This window comes from Equus asinus, chromosome 24 (assembly GCF_041296235.1).
Source record: "Equus asinus isolate D_3611 breed Donkey chromosome 24, EquAss-T2T_v2, whole genome shotgun sequence".
Taxonomy (NCBI): Eukaryota; Metazoa; Chordata; class Mammalia; order Perissodactyla; family Equidae; genus Equus; species Equus asinus.
In genome coordinates, this window is record NC_091813.1 from 63927765 (window position 1) to 63947645 (window position 19881).

Here is a 19881-nt window from a genome sequence, read left to right on the forward strand (position 1 = left end):
GAATAAAGACAAATCTTCCTGCCCTTATGAGTTTTAGATTCCGATGGGACCAATAGATAAAATAAATAATATAATTTTACATAAAATTATATTTGTGTTAACATGGGCTAAGCACTGGGGGAAAAAAGAAAAAAGAGAGCAGACTCAGCAGAATCAGGAATGCTGGGCAGTGGAGGCCGGGGCAGGTCGCCGTATTGAACAGTGGGTGAACCTCATTGGAAAGTGTCATTTGAGCAAAGACTTGAAGGAGGTGAAGGAGGGACTGAGTCACGCAGAGAGGCATTCCAGGCAGGAGGAACAGGGGGAGCAAAGGCTCTGAAGAGGGCACGGGCCTGGCCAGTCCAAGGACAGCAAGGAGGCGAGGATTCTGGGGTAGAGGGAGTAAGGAACAGTGAGGTCAGAGCGGGAGACAGGGGCCCTGCACAGAGCAGTGAATTTAATGGGGCGGGGCGGGGGGGATGGGAACGTTTTGAGCAGAGGTGTGACACACTCTGACCGAGCTTTTAGCAGAGTGACTGCATCATCCACATTGAGACTAGACTATTAACAGGGAAAACAACGTAGAAGGCAGGCCATTTAGGAAGTATCGTAAAATCCAGGAAAGAGTTAATACCACTTATTTTCTGATAATCTAGACTTCAGCAGGATCAGTGAAGGGAGTGAGAAGTGGTCAGATTCTGTAGGTGTTTTGAGGGTATATCCACAGATTTGTTGAAGGATTGGATAAAAGGATTGAAGGAGAAAGAGAATTCAGAATGACACCAACCGTTTTGTCCTAAGCAACTGAATGGATGAAGTTGACATCAACTAAAACAGAAAAGGCCAGAGAGAAGATAAGGAGCTTAGTATTGACATACTGAGGTTTAGATATTGATCAGACATCCAAATGCAGTTGTTGAGTAAGCAGCTGGATATTTCCCAAACAATTTATATGCATCCTATTATAGTTTATTGATAAAAACTATTTATCATATAAATGGTTTAAATTATTGGTAAGCCCTGGATATCTTTGCTTCATAGTCTTTATTGCTTATATTTATGTTATCAAATTACATAATATAATTAAATTATATTTGTTTGTGTGTCATTTGAATAGCACCTTCATTAGACTCTACACTCCACGAGGGCAGGGATCACCTCTGTTGGTGCTCATTTCTTTGTTGTATTTCCGTTGCCTAGCAACAGTGCCCAACAGGGGGTAGTTATTCAAGGCATATATCAACCACCCAATAAATATTTGTTAAATAAATTGATGTTTGTTAAAAGAATGATTTTTTTAATCTAAAAGAGGCATGTTGATCTGAAAATATTTAGAGCTAAGAAAAAAGTTTTTTGAATTTTCAAATCTTATTACCATGATATTTTACCAGAAGTACCCACCAACTTTAATTCAGGATTAAAAATTATTTTATTAGAAATTATATTCTTCAGGGCTGGCCCAGTGGCGCAGTGGTTAAGTTCGCACGTTCCGCTTCTCAGGGCCCAGGGTTCACCAGTTCGGATCCTGGGTGCGGACATGACATCGTTTGGCAAAAGCCATGTTGTGGTAGGCATCCCACGTATAAAGTAGAGGAAGATGGGCATGGATGTTAGCTCAGGGCCAGTCTTCCTCAGCAAAAAAAAAGAGAAGTATTGGCAGTAGTTAGCTCAGGGCTAATCTTCCTCAAAAAAAAAATTATATTCTTCTTAAAAATTAGATTTCAGAGTTTGAGGCATCAGGAAATGTGACTATCAATAGAGCTTGTAAAATAATATATGTATTAAACATATGTATATATAAATATATAAATTAAAAATATATATGCATATGTATAAATTGTCCTCTTCAAATGAGATGCCATGTTTGAAATGACAGTGTAACCTCAAGAAAAAGCATTAATACAATTTGTGAAAATTGAAAATAAGTAAATGAGAACTTTCCTAGAATGCTAGAAACTTGTAAAGAGAGATTCATTTTGTATAAATGTTATGGATTTAAGTTGTTGGCAATGAAATAAGAGAACAAGGAAACAGAGGCGGGGTGGAGTGGTTGGAGGATCTTGACACCAAATCCATGGGGAGTTTGGATTTTGAGATTCTTGGCACCCTCTGTGTCCCTGAGTGACCCAACCACAGGGAAGTACAGAGTGTGTACTTGGACTTATCAGTGTCCCCACAGGGGACCTTTCCTGGAATCTCTGTCTCCTGTGGTTGAGGAAAGGAATGGCGAAAACTCTTTGTGTACATCTGTTTACTTCATCTCTTGGAGACTTTTCTGGATTTGTCACCCTGAGATAGTGAAGAGACAACTCAATCACAGAGGAACAGTGTTGCATAAGCTCCAGCAGGACCAACAGTGTACCGGGAGTGTCTCAGTTCATTTAGCTTATTTCCATGATTTTTCCCTAAGCACACAACTCTGTCCTCCTTGGTTGAAACTGGACTCAGATACGGAAAAAGTGAGATAATGTGTTTATCTATTTTACAAGATCTTCAGGCCAATTGGCAGGCCTGTAAAATCTGAATGTGCCAAGATTTCCTATGGCTTTCCTGACCTACACCCAGCTCCTGAAGGGAGTGTATCCCTCATCCATCAGAGGAATCCATCAGGGAAGAAACTAGATTCACTGTCACAGACAGATCTAATGAAATCAGTCTCCTTGTTGCTTCCTAAGATTTGAATGTATTTCACCGGTTCTCCATGCCTCCCTCTGCAGAGTAAGTGAGATTGTGTGCCTTTGGCAGCTCCACATAGCAACACAGTGCAAATCTTTAAACTCTCTAAGCATCAATTTTTCCATCTACCAAATGGTATAATAATAGAATATATCAGGGTCTTTTTATAGGGTAAAACATGTAAAGAGTTAATTATGTGCTTATCACAGCACCCTGTACAGTCTGAGTGTTCTGAATAATTGCTTTTCATACAGAGAAGTTGTATGAACATCAAGGTGGTTAGACGAAGAGTAGGGTGCACTTAGAATCCAGAGTCCATTCCTCTCTATTTGCTGCTGACTGCTTCCTACCCTTGGATTCAATCTTGAAGTTTTCTTAAAAGGCTTCTCCTCATTAAAAAATTATAATGCCATCTGGATACTATGAAATATAAAATAGTTCAAAAGGTAACACGTCTTAACTATCAAAGAGTTACTGGTTTTGAGAAGCACACATCTATTCAGTGGACAGGAGACTGAAGAGCTGATCTAGGCGCTGGGGACACCTGGCAACAGGTGCAGGCCGATCGTATCCCCTTTAGAATTCATAACCGCCTCTGCCGTGTTCCGTAGGTCGTTATCTCATCTCGACGTCCTTGGTGACATGGCTGAAGAAGGCCTGTCCCTCCGGTTGTGAATCCTCCTGTACACTCCTCTGCTCTTGAATTAACCCACTGAAAAGTCAGCAGCAAACCAATCCCCACAAATTCGTGTCTCCATAGCAGCTGAGAGCAAACACAATTCCTGAGAATTGTGCAACTGCCCGTGTAACTGTCGTTGATCGAGAGGATCGTGCCTTAAATTGGCAGAGGCTGCAAACAGAGGACGGAACGTCTAGGTGTGTGGAGTCAATCCTCTGGCTGCTCGCAGGCGTGAAGGATGTAAAGGCCTGGTGGAAGCTCCCCGGGGCAGCATCCCACAGTGCTGCTCAGCATTTGTGGGATTTGGGGATGGTCAGCGTTGTTTCTCACCTCCAAGGCCCGGGCTCTTTACCTCTTCCACCTCACCTGCTCTGATCTTCCCTCACTAGCTCTGTTCCTGCCACATTGGCCCCCTGAGCATTCCTTGGACGGGCCAGGCAGGCTCTGGCCTCAAAGCTGTGTACTTGCTGGGCCCCTCTTTCTGGAAAACTTTCCCCCCAGATATCCTCCCTCCCCTCCTCCAGGTCTTTACTTAAATGTCACCTCGGTGAGTTCTTCCCTGGCCGCCGTGATTGAAATTGCAGGCACCTCTTCCCAGACGCTCTGTCTCCTCCTCCCAGCTTATTTTTCTTCATTGAACTCACCACTTGCTAATATACTATACATCTCATTTATTTATTTTTCCTGCTGTCTGCATCCCCCACTAAACTCAAGTGCCAGGAAGGTTAGGGACTGTGTCTCTTTCAGTCCCTGTTACATTCCCAGTGCCAGCCATGTAGTGGGCTCTCGATTTCTTTCTCTCTGATACAAGGATGGATGCCCGTGAAAAATGGGCACAGGGGCCTTGCTGGTGGGAGTGGAGATGAAACTAGTTGGAAAGGCAGCAAGGTGGGCAGATGGACCACGAGGTGGGCAGACGGAGGGACTTGAGGACCTGCTGGCCCTGGGGAGAGTAGACCTGCCTCCGACCCGCCAGCTCTAGACGGGAAGTGGATTGGACCTCTGGTGAGGACTTCTGGGCAACTGTGTCGCTGATAGTAAACAAGAGCACAGTTTTCTGAAAACAGAACTCTGAGGAGGACAACCCAGGAACCCCAGGTCACTGAGGTGGAGGACATTATAGGCTGTTCAAGTGTGGATGTGACAGCCTCAGGGGAATAGGGGAGCAGAGAGAGCACTGGGGTGCAGCAGAAACCAAGGCAACCTGAACCCTTTGGGAATAGGAATCATCAATTCACACCAAGGCTGTGAGTGTCCTTAGAGCTTTTCCCCGTGTGCTTTCTGGAACGGCCTACTTCAGATGTGCCTAGCCACTTATTGTGGGTTTTTTCATCCCCTATTGACCAAGGGATGTTCCACCTTGTTCCACTTGCCTCATTAGATGCAGCCTCCTGGTTTATCTTGTTCACTAGTTTCTGCTTCTCTCTTTTATCCAGATAACCTATGCTATCCTGAAGTTGGGGTACTATCAGGGGTAAGGTTCAATAAAACAAAGCTGGGCAATAAATAAGCATACTGTTTTCTGAGTCCACAGCGCCCTTTGTCACAGTCATTTCAGATACTCAGTGCCCTCATCCTCTCTCTCTTTCTTCCCTATTGGAACCAGCTACCGAAAGGTCATAAACTTTTCTCCATTAAGATATAAGTGCTAGGGGCCGGCCCAGTAGCGCAGTGGTTAGGTTTGCGTGTTCCAGTTTGGCAGCCCAGGATTTGCCGGTTCGGAACCCAGGTGCAGACATGGCACTGCTTGGCAAGCCATGCTGTGGTAGGCATCCCATATATAAAGTAGAGGAAGATGTGCACAGATGTTAGCTCAGAGCCAGTCTTCCTCAGCAAAAACAGGAGGATTGGTGGCAGATGTTAGCTCAGGGCTAATCTTCCTCAAAAAAAAAAAAGATATAAGTGCTAGATAAAACATATTCTGTTAACCCTCTCAAGAATATTTGCACTTTGGTAAATAAAGGTAAATAAAGCATTAAACCATTCAAAGGCATTTCTAATGTAGTAATTGTGTAATTCCAGCATCTGCTGGCTAACAGTGGGCTGCTGGAACCTGGACACTTTGGTTTCTGAAATCAGTCTATGTGAGGGAGTGCATAGACGAGACGCGGCCAGCTTTACCTGACACTTCAGATCTGTGCTTCTAAGGCTGAGGATTCTCAGGGTCCTTGAAAGCCTGACCTATGTACAAAGATGCTCGATTTTTGATTAGAGAATGTACAGACCATGAAATCTTTAGACCTCATTCCTCTGGAATCATCGATGAAGAAGAAATGTAAATATCTAGTAAATCTGAGGTATAGAAAGCTAGCCAAGTCATCATCCTTTTGTCAGTTCCCATTGGTTGGTGTGAATGGCAAACTGACCTCCATCTTTATTTCTCCATAATAAATTATCAACGTCACAACATGTGTACATTAACATGTCCTCATAATTCCAGCATATGTGATGTTAACTTTGCCTGTGGGTTTTCTGGGAACTGTTAGTGCATTCTCGTCAGCAGAGCTGTACTCCAGGATTTGGAGACTAAGCAGCAATTAATCATGAAAAATACTTTCTGGCTGTAGTAATGGAGTCTGGCTTCAATAGTTTCCTACGGTTACTTAGCAAAAGGCTTAAGTAAGCCCATGCTGATAAATGGGAGCCAGGCTTCCCCTCACCCTCTTCCGTCCTTCTTCTCTCCCAGGAGAGGGGGGGAGGAAAATTGCTCTGTCTGGGGTGGGAACCCTTCTTGCAGCCAAACTCTCTTCCAGAGCGCCATCAGTTCACTCTGCAGCAGGGAACTCAGGCCTCGCGGGTGACCCTGAGCACTGGGTTACAGTTTCCACAGAAAGGCCGACTGAGGAAGAGAAGGATGGGGCAAACGCAGAGCACCTGTGCCCCGGGCCAGGGAGCTGACGGAGGCTGGATCTCTCTCTCTTGCGCCCTGGGAAGCTGGTGGTGTCCTTGATACCCACTCTCAGTGCAGACCTTGGCTCTGGCATGAGTCAGGCAAATGCTCACCAGGAACAGAAAGGGGAAAAGTCTGGACAGCACTTCAACATTTCTAAATGCGTGCCCCACCTGGAAAAACAAATTAACAGTAAATGATTCGAAATTTCAAAATAAACATTTTTATTTGGTTTTCCAAATATAAAATTGTATCATAAGATTGATACGCTTTGGGGTTTTTTTGAAATACACATGCCTCCCTGACAGTCTAATATACCCCATAGAAGGTCTTTGGTCTGAAGTGTGGGCGATCCCCCCAGGGGTCCTGGGCTTGGGAGTGGGGGGTGGGGGTGGAGAGCCAGTGGAATTGCCTAGTTCCCTGCTCTATAGGGGGTTCATCTTTATAAACATTCCTGGTATTTTGGTTCCATTAGGAGGGTGTAGCATGCCACCCAAAGGAATGCATTTGGCAGTTATCCCGGTGACGTGACCAAAGGGAGCAGCCAATTGGAATAATTCAATTTGATAAGCATGTTTTCTTTCTTTCCTTCTAGTGGCCTGCTGTTTGTGGAAAAAAGGAAATGATTCCCAAATTTAAACTTGTGCATAGATTGATTCTAATACTGGCAGAAAACTTAGAAACATAAGATCCTATGCAAACCAAGTGATTCTTTTTTGTGAGCTTAATCATTTCCCATTGTAAGCTTACTATATATGCAGGAGAGTCATTTCAAAGTGCTGTTTCTTTAACGGGTTGATATCTTTCAAAGACTTCTTTCTACTATTGGCCAAAGACTAATTTAAAATCAGCAAAATCTTTAGTTATTCATGATAATAATAAAATATCTTTGTATTATGTCTAATTATGTTATGTATATCATATAATAGTAATACATCTTTACACCAGACGTGATGTCGAATCTAGCTAATGTACACCCAAAGTCTCTAGGAGAGAACTTCTGGGAGTGTAATAAATCAAGTGAGATGGAATATATATATAATACTTAACATAATGAAATGAAACTTTATCGATATGGGAACCCCCTCTCTTGACACAGGATTTAACATTGCCAGGGTCCACTGAATAGGATGTAATACATGCTAGTCTGGGGAAATGATGGGTCATACTCACTTAAGTAGAAATTCCAGAACTCCATGGTAAATGGTTGAGCAAGGAATCAAGAGGCTCATAGAAGTGGGCATGCTAGAGTGGATGTGCTATGTAAGGCCAGAGAGCCCACCCACGGTAGGAGAGCCCAGAAGAATGCAGTTTACTGAACCTATAAGGAATGCACTTGTGAGGAGGCACCAGTGTTGTTGTGGAGCTCAGATGTTATTTCCTGGAGGCCAGGGCTAAGGATAGGAGCAGCTTTACAGAACCCGGCTCCCTGAAAGCCATGGTGATAATGGAAGCCAGTTCATGGCATTTAACCTTCAGAAGCTAAGTGCATGTGATTATCATAATGAGCAGCATCGCAGGAGTGGCAAGTAGAAGAGCCTGAGCCACCAAGAACTATGCCAGTGGGTGATGGAGCCTGAGGTTACGAGGGCAAGACAGCTGGGTGGACAGCAAGGGTATTGTTCAATGTAAACTGCAAAAGAAATCATGGTGGGTAATCAGGAGGGTGAGGGCAGACAGCCCAATACAATGTCACAATCCCTAGCTTAGTCTCCAGAACCTGTAACATATTGACTCAAGGAGAGGCTAGGTCCCCATGAAGATGGGCCACTATGACACCAGTGCAACTGGATACATTAATGGATCTTTCCAGTTCTTCCTCAAAGGAATTACAGCCATTTCCTAGGTAACTATACTCTGGGAAAGGGGATATGCTTAAACATTTTGAGAACTGTTGAACCTAAGGTCTGACTTGATATGGATAGTCAAAGACCTGAAGCCTCATCCTGGCTTCTCTGGGAGAGTAGAGGTGTACATTGGCCAAGCAATAAATGGAGTTCAGGCTCATGTCCAGCTTATATGGGGCACATGGATTAACAAAGTGCTCAGTTCTTCAGTCGCTGAATGTATAAGTGGAGTGGTTATACTTGGTAGTTGTCAGAATGCTCATTTGGATTCCTTAGCCTGTGTGATAAGAGCTATCACAGAGTGCGAAGGCCAAGTAGAAGCCCCTAGAACTGCCTCCCCAGCCAAAATCCTAAACCTAAAACAACTTTATGTCCGAAGGGAAATGGCAGAAATCTGTGCCATTCTTGAAGAACTAAAGGATTCCTGGGTGGGGTCCCTTTCATGTCCACATTTAATTTACTGGCAAATTAAATGTATGGCCCCTACATAAAGCAGAACAATCCTCCTACACGAGAGTGGACTACTGTAAACATCATCAAGTCATAACCCAGTTACAGCTCCTGTCGATACCTGGTGGTGAGCAGTAGTGGCCTCTTTAGGTAGTTTGAAGGGAGTTGATAAAGATTAGCACAGCAAGAGTTGAAATGGGAAGACCAGAGATGTCTCCAGGTCCAGCTAAATGATGTTAAGGATCCAGCTAAAGTTGAAGGCCATGAATTAGTGGTGGCCTCCATTCTCTGATTATGTGAGTTTTCATGCTCAGAAGCCTAGATATAGGCTCTAAAGTGCTGTACTCATTTCCTAGGGCTGCTGTAACAAAGTACCATAAACAGGGGATTAAAATAACTGAAATTTATTCTCTCACGGTTCTGGGAGGTTAGCAGTCCAAAATCAAGGTGTCAGTAGGGCCATGCTCTCTCTGAAGTCTCTAGAGAAGGATTCTTCCTTGCCTCTTCCAGGTTCTAGTGTCTCTTGGCAATCCTTGTCATTCCTTGGCTTGTACTTACATAATCCCAACCTCCATCTTTACATGATGATCTTCCCTTCGTGTCTTCACATCATTTTCCCTCTCTGTGTGCAAGTAGGAACTCAACTCCTCCTCCTGAGTGTCTCCTTTTCTCTCTCACTACTACCACGCTCACAACACTTCTGACACCAGATGTGTGTGTGTATGCAGGGAGTTTCTCCATACCAAACGATTCTCTGTGGCACCAGCTGGACATACTACAATTTAACTCAATTCTGACACTATATACTTGCAGAGCTTCCGATCCCTCAGGTTAAGGGCTCAGTTCCGCAAGAATTTTCCATCCCATGTCAGAGCCAATCACAAGTAGTAGTTCCCCAGATGTCAGACAGAAGTTGTGGGTAACCCTTCATATGCAAGTGGCATACGAAGGGTGGTGGGAGCAGTCTTGCAGGACTGAGCCCGTAACTTGAGGGAACTGACACTCTGTCTGACTTGGCTACCAATCAGAGGTTCTCATGCCCCCTCCTCAGGTTCAATTAATTTGCTACAGCAGCTCACAGAACTCAGGAGAACACTTTCTTACATTGATCAGTTTATTAAAGGATATGATAAAGGATATAGATGAGCTGCCAGTTGAAGAGATATATAGGGTGAGGTTTGGGAGGGTCCCGGTGCAGGAGCTTCTGTCCCCATGGAGTTGGGGTGCAATCACTCTCCTGGTACATTGGTGTCTCCACCCATCTGGAAGCTCCAGAAACCCTATACTATTGGGATTTTTATGGAGGCTTCCCCATGTAGGCATGATCAATTGTTAAGTCCATTTCCAGCCCGTCTCCCCTCTCTAGAGAAGTGGGGAGGGCAGGGCTGAAATTCCAAACTTCTAACCATGGCTTGATCTTTCTGGTGACCAGCCCCCATTCAGGCACCATCCAGAAGCCCTAGAGTCACCTCATTACAACAAAAGATCTTCCTTGAGTTCTTATCACTTAGGAATTTACAAGGGTTTTTGGAGCCCTGTGTCAGAGACAGAATCAAAGACCAAATATTAGAACAAGAAACGGTCCTAGTGTTCTTATCACTTAGGAATTTACAAGAGTTTTAGGAGCCCTGTGTCAGGAACCCAGGGCAGAAACCAACATATGTATATATTATCTATTATCTCACAGGATGAAAATTCCAGGCTCCTAATTATTGCTCATTTTTTCTGATGACCAGCTCACATCCAGGAGCCCACCAAGAGTCACCAAATTAGAACAAACATTCCTATCACCCAGAAAATATCAAAGGATATAGGAGCTCGGTGTCCGGGACCAGCTCAAAGACCAAATGTTAGACGAAAGATTCTCCTAGTGCTTTTATCACTTAGGAAATTACAGGGTTTTAGGAGCTCTGTGCCAGGAACTGGGCAGAGACCAAATAACATGATTTCTATTATTTCACAGTGTGTCTTCTTTTGGACTCTGTTCTGTGTCCAGATTTCCCTCCTTTTATAAGGACGCCAGTCTTTGGGTTGGAGCCCACCTTGTCATCATGACCTCATTAACTTCATTGATCACATCTGCAAAGACTCACTTCCTAATAGGTCACGTTCACAAGTACCTGGGATTAGGACTTCCACATATCTTTCTAGGGGACACAACTTAACCCATGACTATGGCATAGGTCCTGCAGTCAAGACGTGAAGGATATGATTGACTGGGGGAAAGAAAAGAGGGCATGATAATGTCAAAGAACAGGGATAGTGGAAACGAGGGTGGGTTGAGATAATAAGTGCTCTAGTCAGAAACTAGAATATTGAGGTTTGCATTTCCAGAGGGTGGGTGATTTGGATGGATCCTAGATCCAGAGAACAGCTAAGAGCACGGACCACTGAAGAGTGAGGATAACGATTGTCAGACTTAAGAGGTAAAGGAACATTATCTCTGTGAACATTGGCGTTGCCCGTGATCTTGGCAGGGGTTGGAGTGGGAGGAAATTCTGTGAGCAAAATACCAGTGATATCTGTGAATGATGGGGAGTGAACAGGAGAACTCAAGAGAATAGTCTTGAGAAAGGCGAGAAGGTGCATATTACTAAGGGAAAGAAGCCAACGTGAAAAGGCTGTGTACTGTGTGATTCCAACTATATGACATGCTAGAAAAGGCAAAATTATGCACACAGTAAAAAGATCAGTGATTGTGAGAGGGTAAGCGGGGGGGAGGATGAATGAATCCTTGTGGAGCACAGAGGATTTTTAGGACAGTAAAACTTCTCTGTGTGACACTATCCTATAGTATACTATATACACACCATACAGTGTACACTGTGGTATGTGATATTTTCCAAAGATGTCTTCTGCAATTCTCTTCTTACAATGTCATTTTGACACTTCTCACTTCTAGACGTGGAGTCTGTCCTTCTCTTGAACCTGGGCGGGCTTTGTGACTACTCTGAAAGTGATGCCATGTGACTTTAGAAGCTGGGTTGTAAAATGTGATAACTACTGCCTGGCTCTCCTGGGAGGTTTGCTCTTAGAGCACAGCCGCCATATTCTGAGGAAGCCCAGGCAGACGCACGGAGAGACCACACATGGGCATTTTGAGCAGGAGCCCCAGCTGACAGCCAGTATCAACCACTGAGTGAGAGACCTTCAGAGGGTTCCAGTCCTTAGCTGTCTACTCATCCCAGCCTCAAGGTCTCCCTTGCTGAGGCCTCAAACATTGTGGAGCAAAGACAAGCCTTTCCTGCTGTGACATTTCTGAATTCCTGACTCAAAGAACCTGGGAGTACAATATAAGGGTTTTTTAAATTCCACCATTAATTTGAGGGTGGTTGGTTATGCAGCAACAGTAACTGGAACAGGTGGGGAAAACAGTATTCAATACATGGTTTTGGGAAAAAAAATAGGTAGCTGTTTGAAAAATAAAGCCCATCACTCATACCAAAATAAATTCCTGATGGGTCAAAGAGTGAAATGTAAGAACTTAAACCAAAAAGTTACTAGGATAATATTGGAGAATTAAAAAAAAAATTAGAAGGAAGATTTTTTCTAAGTTGATAAAATCCTAAAATCATAAAACAAAAGATCAATAAATATGACTAATAGAAATAATAATATATTGCTCTGGGGAAAAAAACACCATAAGTAAGAGTCATAAGGAAAGTGAAAAGATCTTAACCATACGATGAGTCAGTCAGAAAAAGACCAACGACCCGTTAGAGAAGGGAACAGAAGGAAGAGCCAATTCACAGGAAAAAAGAAATGCGATTCTGACTGGTTGTGTCACTTTGGGCAAATTTGTTAACCTCTGTTTGCCTCAGACTCCCCATCTATAAAATGGTGATGATAACAACAGGATTTAACTCAGGGTTTTTTGAGGATTGAGTGACTTAATGTATGTGAGGCATTTAGAACAGCATCTGAGTATAATAGGCAGCAGTGTGGGATCGCTATTAGATTTGCTGTATTGAGAGGTTGGGGGTGGGGACGGGAATGCTCTTGCATTGCTTGTGGGAGAGTAAATTTACTCACTGTGTAGAGGGCCATTTGCCAGGAGCTTTAGGAACGAAAAAAAGTGACAATCCAGCATTTCCGTGTGTAAGGATGCATCCTACAAATGTAGTCACACACGCGGGAAACACAGCACGGGCAAAGGTGCTCATTGGAACGTTGTTTGTAGCAGCCGGACTAGAACAGTCTAATATGCCCCTCCATCCACAGGCGATTGGTTTAAAAATGTGCATCCTTGGTGCAATGGAATATTGTGAAACTGCTGAAAATGAGTCTCCTCACGAGTAAACAAAATTGATGAGACCGCGCTCGTGCACAGGCACACGGCGGGCGGCACAGCTCCCAGCGGTCACCGTTTACTGAACTGCCAGAAGTGGAGCGATCACAAGCCGAGTCTGTGAGTGCCTAGCTCAGCGCCTAGCGTACTGAAAGTGCCCCCAAAGCAGTGATAGTATTATTATTTATCGTCATTTATTTTCTCCATAGGATAGAGTCCCATCTCAACCAGGCTCTCTGAGGCACCCATGGTCGTTTGTATCAATGCCTGCCGGAGATGCCACTGGCTTCAGCCTTTGCTCAAAAAGAGCAGCTCCACCTCTCAGCCGCTTGCCTGCCCGGGCTGCCCCCAGCAGCTGTTTCCCAGCCAGCCCCAGGCACGGCTCACTGCCAGGGAGCAGAAGAACATGCCTGAGTGAATCCTTCCAGTCCTCTTTGTCTCTACTGAGGATTACTCCACTGCGTCCACAGCACAGCCACTGCTGGAGAGAGCGCTGCCGGGTCTGCTCACGTGGCAGGCTCGCTCGGAGCTGGGAAGCCAGTTGCTTCCTTGTGGACAAAGGCCTAACACTGTGACCTACGGAGTCCACATTCCCCTGTTTGAAAGACAGATAATAACTTACTAAAATAAAATTTTGATGCATTTTTCAATTTCTGACTTATAACATTCAAATAACCCTATTCTGAAGACAGTGTAAAAATCACTAAAATGAATCTTCACGTTGCATTTTTTTTCAGTTTGCTGGCTACTCATTCCTATGAAATGTCTTTACAAGTTTAGCTTTATATGATTGAGGTGAAACAGCACAAAACATTCAATTTCCTGTTATAGTAGGTATCTTGTTACTAACGGTGTCTTAGGACTCAAATCAGAACAAAAAAATATCTTTACTAATTTCCTTCCTTAACAACATTCTGTGACTTGCTTCCTTTCAAATCTCCTTTCGGATGTATAACTTTTCTAATTTAGTGTGACTCTCCTTATTTTCAAAATATACATTCGAATTTATTTTCAAATGTATATTTTACCTAATTTACTGTTTCTCTTCCTAGTCTCGAAATGTATACACCTGAATCACATTTCAAATGTATGTTATTGTCATCATCCATTTGAAGTTTTGCTTCTTACTTGTCAATTCAAGCACCCCCCTGCTAGCTGGATCCCCATACTGTTTCTGACAATGTTGGGGGGTCTTGAATTGTTCTCCAGTATAAAAGGGAGCACATAAAAGTGGTGGATCAAGAACGGATGTGTGTCCAGTTTATGACTCATCGCCAATCTAGCTCATTTCTTCCTACATAGAGATCTCACATAACCAACGAAAGCTATGTTTCAAAATCATCTGGGTCTGTGGTCTTAGTTCCACTTCCTCTAGTTAAGCCCTACTTACCTCTTACTCTTGGGTTAAGCATCGCTTCCTCAGGGAATCCTTCTCTGACCACATCCTACCCCCACCACAAACTGATCCAGACACTCCAGTTATGTAATCCAGCCTCTTATGCTTTTCACCATAGTGTTTATTACAATTTTTTATTTATGATTCTCAGCACTTATTTGATTAATGTCTATCTCCCTTCACTAGACTCTTAAACTCATTGAGGAGACTGATATTCTCTTACGCCCATGTCCTGAGCCTAGAATAAGGCTTGGCTCATAGTAGAGATTCATTAAATATTTAGTGAATAAATGAATAAATAAATGAATGAATAAAGAGATGAAAAAATGAAAGAATGACTACGGTTCTGGTCACTAGAACCATGACCAGCACGTGGTGGCGCTCAATAAAATGATAGCCGATATTATCATTGTGAGTCTCCACTCCAGAGCAAATCAATTTGCTGAGTGTTTCAGTTTGTTGAAATTGAATGGCTTCAATTCGATGATTATGGCTTCAGAAACTGAAAGTTATGTGCTCCTTCAGGTATGCAGTTTCCTGTAGTTGAACTGTTTTCTGTAGCTTTGCAATAGACAGATATGTAGCTAGAAATAGAATGATTTATATATGTGTGTATGAGTACATGTAAACGTGTATTAATAAAGAAGAAATCAATGAATTTTAAGATGTAAAAATATGTGAAGTAGTTTTTTCTATTTAGTAGTCATTCATATTAAAATGTATATTCACTCCAATTTTATTTAATTTTATTAGAATAAAGTTTTAGTATAAGTTTTTTCAGCCCTTATCAGGATTTCTACAATCAAGAAATATATAACCAGGAGTAAACAAAGTTAATTATACATACTTTTTTTGAAACTTTGATTTTCTTCATTTTAATTTGAACACTTTAATAAAATTTGCAAGTTCAAGACTTTCATTGTTCTTTAGAAAAATACGATAATCTCAATAATATGGAGATTTCTGGATAATTGATTTTTCTGTTATAATAAAGATAATTTCTATTTTTATTCTCAATTTACTGATAGCAAAAACTCAGAATTGCTGAATTTTAGATGCACATGGAAAGTTTGAGACTTGTGAGTAATTATCATTCCATTCATCTTATATTTAATTTCTTTTTAAAATGAATTTACTTATAGCTCATAGACCATGAAGACATGTTGAAAGCATTTTTCCCCCACTGAAATCATTTTCTAGATAGAATATTTACACACAGCAATACTTCCGTAAATTTTTCTCTTGGAACCAGAATATCACAACCAATCCTGTCTTTTAATTGGCTTGTCAAACTTTCCAGTAAACTTTTTATCTCTTATTTGATTTGCAGAAACAGCTTTTTCAAGATATGGGTGGGCTGAGAGTTCACTCAGTCACCTTATTCATTCAGTCCCCAGATGCCAGCGGCGCATCCCCAGTCTCTTTCTCTCCACTGTCATGTGCTTCGGCTGTACCCAACGGCTTGCCCTGCCACTGCTGGAAGGGCTCACACTTCCTCATGCCTGTGAGTCTTTGCATGGGCTGCTCCTCGTCCTGGAATATCACCCTTCTCATTCTTTGTCTCACTAACTCTTACTGGTCTTTCAAGATTTGCTCAGGCATCATTTTCCTTCAGGAAGTCTTCCATGACCCCTGTTCGAGTCTTTTTGTGTAAGGAGAGAACCCCACTCAAATTAGGTGATGGGAAAAAGGGGGGGTATTCTTTCAAGAATACAGCAACAGATAAAATCGAAAGACAGTAAGTGAGGCAGAGCTGAGTTACATGGTCCTGAGCTGGGTGCTGAGAATCAGGAGGTCACTTCGTGTTCTCTCCTGACTCTGCTTCTCTCCAAGTGTCTGCTCCACACTTCCCTTTCTGTCTGTTCCAGATTTCTCTGCTGACTCACCTTGCACACAGCCCAACATGGGCTCCCTCAGCCGCTCTTTCTACATCATGACATTTCAGCTATTTCTGATGTAAAATTCTCAAGTAATAAGAAACCTCATAGCTCAAGCCAGAGAAAACTGCAGTCACAGCAGAGTCAATGAGCAAATCAGTTGTGACTACAGGGGCAAGGCCATGCCTTAGGACATGTGGGCTGGCCCGGCTAGCGGCTCTCAGGGGAATAGGTTTTCTAAAGCGGACTCTGAGAGGAGTCAGCAGTGATCATCATGAGGACTCTGGACCTCCAATTTGGGATTGGTGCCTTTCTATGGGCTCCCAACATGTGCTGCCCTTTCATAACTTTCAACATACTATAGTGTCCTTCTCTTTTTCCATCTAATATTGTGTTATTCGGATCATCTCTTCTCCAATTCTACTTGTGCTTGTGGATTTATGTCTTTAAAAACTCATTCTGGGAGAAAGTGAAAGTAGACATACATGTTTAATCCATCATCTTTTCCAGAATTCCCTGTTTGCGTTATTCCATTTTTATTTTTAAAAATCAGATTTATTGAGGCATATTTTATATGCAGGAAAATTCTTTGATTTTAGGTGTACTCTTCAAGTTTTTTTTTTTTGTAAAGTTTAGCACCTGAGCTATTATCCGTTGCCCATCTTTTTTTTCCCCTTCTTCTCCCCAGAGCCCCCCAGTACATAGTTGTATATACTAGTTGTAGGTCCTTCTGGTTGTGCTATGTGGGACTCTGCTTCAGCATGGCTTCATGAGCGGTGCCACGTCCATGCCCAGGACCTGAACTGGTGAAGCCCTGAGCCACCGAAGTGGACTGTGTGAACTTAACTACTCCGCCACAGGGCTGGCCCCTCAGTGAGTTTTGACATATGTATGCATGCAATCATGTGGCCACCACAATCATGATATAGAGCATTTCTGTCACTCCAAAAAGCCCCCTGGTGCCCATTTATAGTCAATACTGACAACCATTTTGTCACTACTGTTTTGCCTTTCTAGAATTTCACATAAAATAGTTTATAATATTCCCTTATCCTTTTAATGTCTGCAGGATATGTATCATTTGTGTCACCTGTTTCATTCACAATGTTAGGAATTTGTGAATTCTTTCTTTTTTTCCTGATAAGTCTATCTAGAGGTTTATCAATTTATTAAGCTTTTTCAAAGAAACATCTTTTGGTGTCATTGAGTTTCTTCACTTTTTCTCCTTCAATTTCATTAACTTTGGTTCTTCTTCTCTTTATTATTTTCTTCCCTCTGCTTATCTAAATTTAATTTACTCATCTCTTCCTAACTCATTGATTTGAGACTTTTTTCTTTTACAACATTAAGTATTAATGTCATAACATTTCCTAAAAGTATTGGTTTAGCTGTTTATTACAAATTTTGATACATTGTGTTTTCATTTTCATTAAGTTAAACAGATTTTCCATTTTCTCTTGTGATTTCTTCTTTGACCCAATGCTGTTTTAGAGGTGTGCTATTTAAGTTCCAAATATTTGAGAATTTTTAGCTTGAATCTGTTGTGCTCAGAAGACATAGTTTGCATGATTCCAATCCTCTTAAACTTCTTGAAGCTTGTCTTATAATCTATATTGGTTTGTGTACCATGAGCACATGAAAAAAGGTGCATTTGCTGTTGTTGGGTGGAGCTTTCTATACATACCAACTACGTTGATTTGATTGATATTGCTATTTAATTCTGTATCCTTACTGATTTTCTACCTGTTCTATCAGTTACTGAGAGGAATGTTAAAATCTCTGAGTATTATTGTAGATTTGTCTATTTCTTTCAATTCTGTAAGGTTTTGCTCTATGTTCTCTGTTATTAGTACATACATATTTGGGATTGTTAGGTTTTCTGGATAAGCTGGTCCCTTTATGATAAAAAAAATGTGCTTTATCTTTGGCAAATGTTTTGTACTAAAAACTACTTTGTCTAATATTATTATAACTATGCTAGCTTTCTTTTGATTAGTATTTGTTTCTTTTATCCTACTTGTCTTTACATTTTAAGTGGGTGTCTTGTTCATAGCTTAAAAGTTGGGTCTTGGGGCTGGCCCCATGGCCGAGTGGTTAAGTTCACGCGCTCCGCTGCAGGCAGCCCAGTGTTTCGTTGGTTCGAATCCTGGGCGCGGACATGGCACTGCTCATCAAACCACGCTGAGGCAGCGTCCCACATGCCACAACTAGAAGAACCCACAACGAAGAATATACAACTATGTACCGGGGGGCTTTGGGGAGAAAAAGGAAATAATAAAATCTTAAAAAAAAAAAAAAGTTGGGTCTTGCATTTTTATTCAATATGAAAATATCTCCTTTTAATTGGAGCAGTTTTAATCCGTTTGTTTTTCTGGTCATTATCAATATAAGTAAATTTAAATCTACTGTGTTTATTTTCTATTTTCCTATCTTTTTTTTGTTTCTCTCTTTTTTAGGGAGTAATTTGAATAATTAATTATGATTTCATTTTATCTCCATTATTGTCATTTTCACTGTTTGTTTTGTTTTATTTTATTGGTGGTTGACCTAAGATTTACACTATACATCTTTGAACATGACACAGCCTATTCTCCAATAATTTTATACCACTTCACATATAGGACAAGAACTTTACAATAGTGAATTTCCATTTCATGCCCCCATCCTGTGTCATCATGTCTGTTACATCTATATATGCTGCCAACCTCACAATAAATTGTCATTAGTTTTGCTCAAATAAATTATATTTTAGAGAGATCAAAACAAGAAAAATTTCTTTATATTTATCCAAATATTTACAATTTCCTGTACTCTTTATACCTTTGTGTAGATCTAAATTTTGGTTTGGTATCATTTTCCCTCTAATGAAGGAGTTCTTTTTTTTAATAGTATAATTCCGCTGGGGATATATTCTCTTCAGCTTAGTTTGTCTGAATATGTCTTTCTTTTGCCTTTATTTTTCAAAGATATTTTTCATTGAGTGAAGAATTCTAGTTTGGCAAGTGTTTTGTATCTTTCTGTACTTTGAAGATGTTTCTCCATATTTTCTGGCTAGCATAGATTCTAACAAGAACTCTGCTGTAATTCTTATCTTTTTTTTCCTCCTCTGCATATAATGCATCTTTTTTCTCTGGCTGCTTTTAAGATTTTTCTTTCATACTAATTTTCAGCAATTTGATTATAACGTGCCTTGTTGTGGTTCTCTTTCTGTCTATTCTGGTTGCCATTTGTTGAAATTCTGGAATCTGTGGGTTTATAGTGTTCCTTAAAAGTCTAAAATTTTGCTCTACTTCTTCCATTATTTTGTTTTATTATTTTTTCCACCCCCCCGCCCCCCTTTTTCTGAAATTCTAATTATGTGTCTGCTACTTACATGTTTCTGGGGTCTCCGATGCTTTGTTCATTACTTTTTTGCCTTTTTTTCTGTGTACTTATTTTAGATAGTTTCTAATGCCATATCTTCAGTTTCGCTGCTCATATTGTCTGCTGTTTTTAATATTCTCTTAAACCTATCCAATGTATTTTTCTTTTCATGTATTGTATTTTTTATCTCCTCTGGAAGTTGCATTTGGGTTTTTTTGTTTTTTAGATCTTCCATTTCTCTCTTCATCATGCAGATGTTTTCCTCTAACTTCTTTAATATATGGAGAATATTTATAGTAGCTATATTTATAATATTTATATAGTGTTATAATGTTTATAATATGCTTTTCTATTTCTCCTAAGTGGCTACTTAAAAAAAAAAAAAGAACAGAAGGAATTGAGTTGGTTGTCATATTTTAAAAAGCCCTTATCTGCA

At 41.3% G+C, this 19881-nt stretch overlaps 1 long non-coding RNA gene across 1 annotated transcript in view; it reads left to right on the forward strand.

Annotated features, from left to right (window-relative positions):
- Positions 1-15225, forward strand: part of LOC123279239 (uncharacterized) — a 30449-nt gene extending 15224 nt beyond the window's left edge. The window contains exons 4-5 of the long non-coding RNA XR_006517149.2: positions 12743-12929; positions 13019-15225. This is a non-coding gene — a long non-coding RNA (uncharacterized lncRNA). The remainder of the gene's footprint in view (positions 1-12742; positions 12930-13018) is intronic.
- Positions 15226-19881: the final 4656 nt, after the last annotated feature.